This window comes from Marmota flaviventris, chromosome 5 (assembly GCF_047511675.1).
Source record: "Marmota flaviventris isolate mMarFla1 chromosome 5, mMarFla1.hap1, whole genome shotgun sequence".
Classification (NCBI taxonomy): Eukaryota; Metazoa; Chordata; class Mammalia; order Rodentia; family Sciuridae; genus Marmota; species Marmota flaviventris.
Genome location: NC_092502.1, coordinates 130,091,378 through 130,101,167, shown reverse-complemented (window position 1 = coordinate 130,101,167; position 9,790 = coordinate 130,091,378). Strand labels below are relative to the sequence as shown.

The 9,790-nt window shown below is 39.6% G+C and overlaps 1 pseudogene; it reads left to right on the top strand.

Annotated features, from left to right (window-relative positions):
- Positions 1-384: 384 nt before the first annotated feature.
- LOC114107080 (akirin-1 pseudogene) lies at positions 385-964 on the top strand (annotated as a pseudogene).
- The last annotated feature ends 8,826 nt before the right edge of the window (positions 965-9,790 follow it).

The window sequence follows — 9,790 nt, the reverse complement described above, 5'->3', positions numbered from 1 at the left end:
ACAGACAGTCAAAGACATGGCTAGCAATATCAGAAAACTAGCACATGTAGCCAGTTAAAAGCTGGAAGCGTATTAGGCTTGGGATCTAAGCTCACATTTTGGAGGATGGTTTTCTACTCCTGGTGGATTCAGAAGTTTAGTTGGCATAGTAGGTTTTGTGCAGTTAACTTGTTTATTGCTTCCATGTTTGGATCTCTTTGCATTAGAACTATTAGGTCTCCCTAGAAGCAACTGTGGATAGAAAGACTTTTAAGATGAAACGATGGGTCCTGCCCCGGGCTGGAGGGCCTTGGGAGCCGGCTTGGCTCCTGCGCCCGCTGAGGACCCAGAGCTTGGGCGACGGCTGCCGCCGCATGGGCCCCTTGGCCCTGTCCCCTCAGTGGCATGGCGTGCGGCGCGACGCTGAAGCGGCCCACGGAGTGCCAGGAGGCACTGCTGAGCCCCGGTTCCCCAAAGCGGCGGCTCTGCGCCCCTCTGCCCGGCCACACTCCCGCCTCAGGCCCGGGGACGCGGAGCCACGGCCACCGCTTCAGGAGCAGCCGCCGACTTTCCAGCAGCCCTCCCCGCCTGGCACCAAGCAGCTCCTTCTCACTCCGGAGCAATGTTTTCAGAACATAAAGCAATATGATTGTTACCGAGGTGGAAACATTTAGAATTTGAATTTGTTCTCAATTTAGAATTTGTTCTCAATCAGAAATCAGAAAGACAGCCTCATTCCTCAGCACTCACAGCACCTAATTCTCCAGGTTCCCCCTGGATGAAGAAGGACCAGCTCACCTTTATCCTTGGACAAATTGGAATAATATGTGAGAGGCTCTTAAAAGACTTTGAAGATAAAATTCGGGAGAAGAATGAGCAAATCCTCAATACCAAACTAGCAGAACAGTATGAATCTTTTGTGAAATTCACATATGATCAGGTTATGCATCAATATGGGACAAGACCAACAAGCTATGTATCCTGAAGGTTTCTTGCTTTATCTGGGTACCAGGTTTGATCTCAAGAGATGGCTGCTGTACACTTTTTGCAACTGGTTTGATATCATATTTCAGCTCCAGACTATGCATACTGAGAACAAGTAAACGTTTCTGCAGGTCCATTTTATAAACTTCAAAGACCTTAAAACTTTCCGGTTGCCACAAGCATATCTTTCTTTTCTGCTCACCCCATGAACAACTGTGCCCTACTGTGATGGATTTTCCAAACAAAAATACCTGGAGCAGCAGTTTAGCAAAATAGAACTTCAGTGGCACTAAACAAATGGAGTTTCCCCAAACATGGTTCTACAAGAAGTATGTGTGACAGTGTGTATATGCGTGAATGTATATTTTAAGTTATTATTTCTATTGTGCAATATTTTTTTGATTTGGGGGATTTTGGCTCTGAATTAGATGCATGACAATTATCCTTAAAAACATTTGATTGTTCTACAGAAGATCATTAATGTTTTGTGACCATAAAAGTTGTAACAGTTGATTGTTTTATGTATAGGTATTATTATTAAATACAGGGACTGTTTCCAGGGACAGAATATGAATCATGCATTAGAATTGACATTAGATGTGATTATGATGATACAGCAAAGGTCTCTGGTCCTGGATCTATAAATGTGGGTGAGAAATTAGAACAAACTGGAGACAGGACATTGACCTGTGGACTCCACCTAGTCGTGTTAGGGAAAAAAAAAAAAAAATCTGTGATTCCAAGCCTTAAAATACACCATGGAGTTGGTGCTCACCTCATTTATACAAAGAGCTCCCTGGACACTGAAAGGGAAACAGTCCCTCCTGGAACAGAAGCATTAGGGTTTGCTCAGGAGCATAGAATAGTCGAGCAAGGAACTATGCCAGGCCCCAGTAGCACTACTATTTGGGAGGGATGACGTCACCTTTGTATCAGTTATTAAAAATATAAATCAGATTCTTTGGACATATTCTTCTGAGCTATCCATGTTCAACTGCTTGAGCTTTGTTTTGGCAACCCCCTACCCTAAGTTGCTTATAGGCTGTTCTTTACTTTGTTTCCAAGGCTGCAGAGCAGAAGGTAGTCTCTCTTTTGAGGAGGAGGAGTTAAGTATACATGTATTTTTTACTCTGACTTATTCAGAACCACATTTTACAAAATACCTTGTTTCCTTTATTATTGTTTTTGGAAAGGAAAGTTTTATTAAAATTGTTTAATTTGGATATAAAGTCATTTTTAAATTATGACCTATTTTGAAAATGTTTGAGTTTAATTCAAATGTATGCTAAAACATTCCAAAGTAAGGTAATATTCATATAGATTCAGTATATTTGTTCTTATCAGATGGCTTAGAGAAATTTCTGGAATATTCTCACTAGAAGATTCCTTATTAATGAATGTCTTTGACTCAAATATAACCAAAAACTGCAATACTATTCTTTGTTCATTTTCATTATATAGTGTTAACAAGCTTAGTTGTAAATAAAAAAGCTACTTGTTAAAAAAAAAAGATGAAATGATGGTATTCTTTGATTTAAAGGATTAAATAGTGAGCATCAAATGGGGGAATGATGTAGCCCCAACCAAAAACCTTTGCCATAATTAAGCTTCTCCAAGGACTCCCACCATAAATGCAACATATAATTTTCTCTTGTAGTCAATAAGATTTCCACAAAGAATGTCAGCAGGATCTTTGTAGAGAGTCCATTATGGTTTGAAGCTTCCTCTTCTAAATGCCAAGTTAGCAGACAAATGTTGTAATGGATTCTGTCTCAAAAAGAGTTTGCTTTGCAAAAGTTACTATTTGTTTTCCTTGGTAAAAAATTATGAAACTTCTGTCTAACCTAAAAATATGAGACCATGAGTAACTGCTATGTAACCTCCCACTGGATGTGGACCCCCACTGAGTATAAATCTAAAAGAATTTTCAGACATAGAGTCTAGAGATTTTCAGGCATTAGCCCCTCTGGACCACTGCAACTTAAATAAACCTGCTTCCTGAAAACTCCTTGGGTGTCCAGCATCATCTATCCTATATCAGCCTCTTCCCCTCTCTCTGTTTCTTGCACAAAAACAGTGTCGCAGCACTCCTCCATCACGTGCGTCTACCATGATATTCTGCCTCATTTCGGGCGCAGAGCAATGAGTCAGTCCACCATGGACTGGACTTCTGAAACTGTGAGCCAAAATAAAGTTTTAGTTCTCTAAGTTGTTCTTGTCATGTATTTTGGTATCAGCCAGAAAATCCTGGCTAACACAGGTCTCAAGCCTCGCCAAGGGGAAGAGAAGGACACAGGAATGCATGGATTGAAAAGTGCCTCCATAAAGGGCCAACCAGTAAATAATTCAGCCTCGAAAGTCATCCACTCTGCACCACTACTCAACTCTGCTCCTGTGCCAAGAAAGTAGCCCTGACTGTGTTCCAATAAAACCTTACTTAGAAAAACATATGGCAGGCCAAATTTGACCCACAGGTAGTCATTTCTTAAATGAAATAAAGTTCAAAGTACAGAGGGAAATGCCATGATTGGGAGGTTGGATGGATCTGTCAGAAAAAATAATAATAGTAGAGGTTTTAAAAATAATAGTGACCAAAAAAAAAAAAAAAAACCTGAAAATAATGCCCTAGGCTGGGAGTGGTGGCTCATACCTGTAATCCAGCAGCTCAGGAGGCTGAGGCAGGAGGATCATGAGTTCAAAGCCAGCCTCAGCAACTTAGTGAGATCCTATCTCTAATTAAAATATAAAAAAAATGGCGAGTATGTGAATCATTAGTTATGGGCCCTAGGTTCAATCCCTGGTGCCAAAAGGAAAAAAAAAAAAAAAGAATGACCCCCCAAATTTCAACATACTTCACCTATTTTCCAGGCACATTTAAAGAGGTCACAATGACCAACTAGAGATAAGGCCACAAGTGTAAACATTAGGAACCTGCATCTAATATTGACCTCATAGCCTCAGAAACACATTGTATAAGCTCAACTTGAACTGAATACTATTTCAACACATGTACAACTGAATTCTGTAACCAACCTTATGGCTACTAGCTAAAGGTCAGAAGCACTCAGAGACAAGATAGGAGTGCTGAAGAACATTAATACCTGGTGGCAGCTGTTCATTTTACACAAAGTCTCAAAACAATTATTTTATTTTATTTTATAGTTGTAGTTGGACACAATACCTTTATTTCACTCATTTAATTTTTATGTGGTGCTGAGGATTGGACCCAGGGTCTCACGTGTGCAAGACAAGCGCTCTACCGCTGAGCCACAACCCCAGCCCCTATTTTTTTTTAAATCAGCAATAACCTGAGTATAAGTGGTAAAATTCAAATCCCTTTCACAGTATACATAAACACTTCAAGTCCACACGAGCAAACTTAACATAAAAAGTATGTTCAGCCAATTTCAATGAGGGACACATGCAGTGACTGAAGTGAACATGCACTCTATATGGGGAAAAAATTATTTTGAAAACAAGATATAATAAATGTAGGTTTCATCAATATCACAAACTTTCAGGGCAAGGTTAAGTTGTTGGGAAAGATTTTTGAAGAGGTGTGGGGAGGAGGCCAACCTTGTAAAGAGTAGCTGTGATCAGTGGGAACCTGGTGTAAATGCTCCATTTCTAGACCCCACAGTCCTGCTAGCAAGAGCAACCAGGCTTTTTATTTGGGGGAGAGGAGGTGAGGACAGTACTGGGGATTGAACCCAGGGCCACTCTACCATGGAGCAATACCCGTGGCCATTTTCATTTTGAAACAGCATTTTGTAAGTTGCTGAGGCTGGCTTTCAATTGGTGACCCTGCTGCTTAACCCTTCCCAGTCACTAGAATTACAGGCATCGGCCACCAGGCCCAGTTTCTTCTTCTAAGAACTCATTCTCTCCACCTACTTTAAAAAAATATTTATTATATTTTTAGGTGTAGATGGGCACAACACAATGCCTTTATTTTTATGTGGTGCTGAGGATCAAACCCGAGTCCCGCCTGTGCTAGGCGAGTGCTCTACCACTGAGCCACAATCCCAGCCCAAAACCTACCTTTTTTACAGCTCCTGGGTAGCCTTTGCAGAATCCAGAATGTACAAAGGCTTGGGACATTGGCACTTTGTGTCCAACTGTCCATGTGTTGAGCCTGGAACCAGGGCAGAGGGTGGCTTGGTTTTGGTGCTAGGCCGTGTGTTATGTAACTATGAAGTGATTCTAAATACTTCTATAGTTTGATGTTTTGGAGAGTGTGCCCTCTTCCCTAGAGCATGATGTGTTGCCAGACCTCATATGTCCCATCACATCTTTTCAGATTCCCTTCATGTCAGCTACTGACTTTAGCTACTGAGCTTCATAAATGATCCCAACTCAAGAGTTTGACAGATACCTTGAGAGCTTAGGTTAAGGTAGGGCCACACTGTGTCATGTGAAAGCCCCCAACACTTCTCTGAAAGCCTAGAACCAAGCAGTGACAAGGCCTCATCAGCTGCAAAATAATCTCAGAAGCCTCCCCCACCAATACCACCTGCTACCAACTAGCAATTAGAGACCTTACCTGTTATCGTGACTGTCCGCTGAGGTGGTCAAGCCAGCTTCTCTGAGAACTGCTCCTATACAGGAAAACCTCAGCTTCAATGAGACTTTATTTTTCACAAGGCCTGTTTCCACCTCAATTGAACAAGTAGGCTTTAATAATTGTGGAAATCATTACTATGTGGTTAAAGTACTTAGTCTCCCTGGTGTATTCTATGAGATTTTTCCACATTATTCTCTTCCCTCTGAGCATTGTAAACTTACATTAAAATTCTCATTGTACTCCAATAAACTTTGTGATTCACAAGATTATGATATCATCTCTTCTTTTCTGCCATATACAAAAATTGGTAGTCAGCAGGATTTTGCAATGCAGATGGGAATGGTTGAATAAATTTCAAATTCAAATTATAATTTGAATGAAAATATAGAGAAGAATAGAAATTGTATAGCATTCTCAATATTCTCCTGCATTTTCAACTTTGATGACCTGGGAAGAACTTCTGAAAGTGACACAAACTATAAGAATTCTGTACCATGCCCACAAATACTTCTTTCAAATTAGTTAGGTAACATAAACACATTCTCACTATAAATTGTGATATATGTGCTATTCAGTACCTTAGGAGACCTTGATCAGATGACATAATTCTGTTTTCTTGACCAATAAATATATAAGGGTAAAAGAATACATTATCATTCTTATTCCTTATATTTTGGGATTTGGATACTATTCTCTATATAACAAACTACCAAATTTTATATATTGATATACATAAAACTATAGGTGGAGGCCAGGCATGTTGGCACATGTGTGTAATCCCAGTGACTTAGGAGTCTGAAACAGGAGGCAAGTTTGAGGCCAGCCTGGGAAACTTGGTGAGACCCTATCTCAAAATCAAATTTAAAATAACTGGGGTTAGGGGCTGGGGTTGTGGCTCAGCGGTAGAATACTCACCTAGCATGTGCGAGGTGCTAGGTTTGATCCTCAGCACCACATAAAAATAAATAAATAAAATAAAGGTATTATGTCCGACTACAACAAAAAAATTAATATTTTTAATAAATAAATAAAATTAGCAGCAGAATTCACAATAGATAAATTGTGGAACCAACCCAGATGCCCTTCAGTAGATGAATGGATGGGGAAACTTCAGTATATATACACAATGGAACATTACTCAGCATTAAAATAGAATAAAATCATGGCATTTGAAGGTAAATGAATAGAGTTGGAGAACATAATGCTAAGTGAAGTAAGCCAATCCCAAAAAACCAAAGGCTGTATGTTTTTTTTTTTTGATATGAGGATGCTGACTCATAATGACGATGGGTGGGGGGGGACATGATGGACATGATGCGGAATGGAGGAATTTTAGATAGGGCAAAGGGGAGGGAGTGGAAGGGAGGGGATAGGGGGTAGGAATGATGGGGGAATGAATTAGACAGCATTACCCTAAGTACATGTATAAAGACACAAATGGTGTGAAAATACTTTGTATACAATCAGTGACTTGAAAAATTATGCTCTATATGTGTAATGTGAAATAAATTGCATTCTGCCATCGTGTATAACAAATAAGAATAAATAAATAAAGTTAAAAAAATAACTGAGGCTATAGTTCAGTGGTAGAGAACCCCTATATACCCAGTTTGGCAAATTGAAGCATGAAGACCTCTACTAACTAGTAAATTAAAGACAAACAGACAATTTCAGATCATACAGATAGATTAAAAGAACCTGTCTATATCTCAAAAAAGGTTTGTGCATGTACCTTAGAAAATTCTTTTCAGGTTTTGAATTGTCATATGCTACCATGAATCTACCATTTAGACATCAAGACAAATTAATCTACCATTAAGAAATCAACACATTAAGACATCTACCATAAAAACAACAAGAGTACACACTACATTTTATGAAAACCCAATAACAATTGAGTATTGTGAAGGCATTCATTTTACAGGAAAAATTTACACAATCATGAAATAAAAATGGAATTTCCATCTTGTTTTATATACTACTACTTCAATGCTTTGCTTAAACAAAAGCTTAGATTGCTTCCTAAAATAAAGGCAAGGACCAAAGTTCTATAGCAGGCTATAAAATCATTAAAAAAATATACAGCCACGTAGGTTGGTGCACACTTGTAATCCCAGCAGCTCAAGAGGCTGAGGCAGAAAGATTGCAAGTTCAAAGCCAGCCTCAGCAACTTAGCAAGGCCCTAAGTAACTTAGCAAGACCCTGTTTCAAAATAAAATATAGTAAACCAGCTGGGGATATGGCTCAGTGGTTAAATGTCTCTGGGGTCTATCCCAAGTACCAAAACAACAACAACAACAACAAAAAAAAAAACACATACAAAAGTGACACTCCTGGGAAAGCATTACTACCAGCACCAATCACATCTTGCTATACATAAGATTATGATTGATTATCATAAACAGTTGAAAGAAAAAGCCTTAATTAAAAAACAGGGTCAGGCACATCCTGGGCAACCTAGACATTCTCCCAAAATAAGCAATAAGAACTGCTGGGTTCAATCCTTAGGATCAAAAAGAAACACACACGCACGACAGAATGAATGTCCAGCTGGTTAAAGAGGTATACACCTTTAATTCCAGCAACTCTGCAAACTGAGGAAGGAGGTACCAAAATTTGAGGCCAGCCTCAGTAACTGATGGAGACTCTGTATTAAAATAAAAAGTTAAAATGGTTTGGGATTTAGCTCTGTGGCAGAGAATCTGAGTTTTACCCCCAAATTCCTGCTACAGAAAGAAAATGTTATTTCATGAGTGCAGCTCTGAATTAAATTCACAGTACTGCCAAAGATAGAGCATGTATATTATCATTTATTAAATTGTTTAAGTCGTAAGAATGCTAGAAAACAAATCTTTATAAGCAATAATAACCAGTTAGAACACAATGGGAAAAACTCAATAGGAATAGACATGGGGCTGGGAGTTGGTACTATGCTGCATGTGCATGCTAGAGATTAAACCCAGGGCCTCCACACATGCTCATCTTTCACTCCATACTCTCAGCACAGATAACAGCAATTGTTAAAAATATGTAACACCTAGGAATAAACGCATATGTAAACTCTTCAGTTATAAAACTACAAAACTTTCCTGATAATTTTTTTAAATGATGAAAAACCTCACCCAACTGGAGTCAAACTTCTATTTGGATAATCATAAAGAAAATAATTAAAAGACAAATGCCTTAACCTGGATGCAGATAGTACCAGCCTGTAGTCCCAGCTTCTCAGAAAGCTGAGACAGGAGCCTGGATAACATAGGGAGACCCTCTTCTGCAGGGAGCAGTGACTTGGCTCAGGATCTCTAAGGGTCTCAAAGCAAGAGCCTGTGCCAGAAACTTCCTGTGCAAGGTGCAGGTCAAGATTGCCCAGTTGCTATAGTGATGCCCTGCTTAAAGAGGTTTTGTGCAAGGCACAGGACTATCAGTTCAGACATCAGCTGCCAGGCATAAAGTTCAAACCTTTAAGACTGACTGGTTTGAAAAAACTTTCTCACAGAAAACTCTTTTGATGATAAAACCTATATAATAAACATGCTGAGCTAGCTCTGGGTCATTGTTCCTTCATGGTAGGATGGTGTTCCACCTGGTCTCAGATTTCTCATTCTCTGTCTTTTCTAATCCCCCATTGCCCCTTGCTGGTTTCTGAATTAAGCCATGCAGGTTGCAGCCTTCTTTCAGAATCAGAAAGAAAACAAACAACAACAACAAAAAAATAAAATAACACATCTCTACTCAGGAGGTGAGGCAGGAGGATGAGAAGTTCCAGGCTAGTCTGCCTCTGTGATAGGGGATCTCCTAGAACAAAGAAAAGGCAACATGTCACACTTAGGGTGCATACCAACTCTGTGATAAATCTCTCCTGACTCTGTTTTAACTCAATGATGTATGATACTGTCACATCTTCGTTGCAACTCTAGAGCATAAGAATACCCAGTCAGAATGTGCATTACCTTTTACAGGAGACAAAGAGCTTACAGGAGGTATATAAGGAGGTGCCTCCCAGTATTCAAGGCTCAGCATATGGATGTAATTCTGCCAAGTCTGTGCTGGCCCAAAGTAAACAGTGCTTCCTATTGAACAATCCAATGCCCTGTCTCTCTGTACAAATCCTGCTGCACCTCTAAATAAAAAATTAAAAGGACCAGGGATAAAGCTCAGTGGCAGAATGCCCTGGGTCCAATCTGTAGTACCAGGAAAACGAAAAGAAAAAAAAAGCCATAAAGCAGTTAGTAAACAACAGGACAGGCTGGGCACAGAATCCCA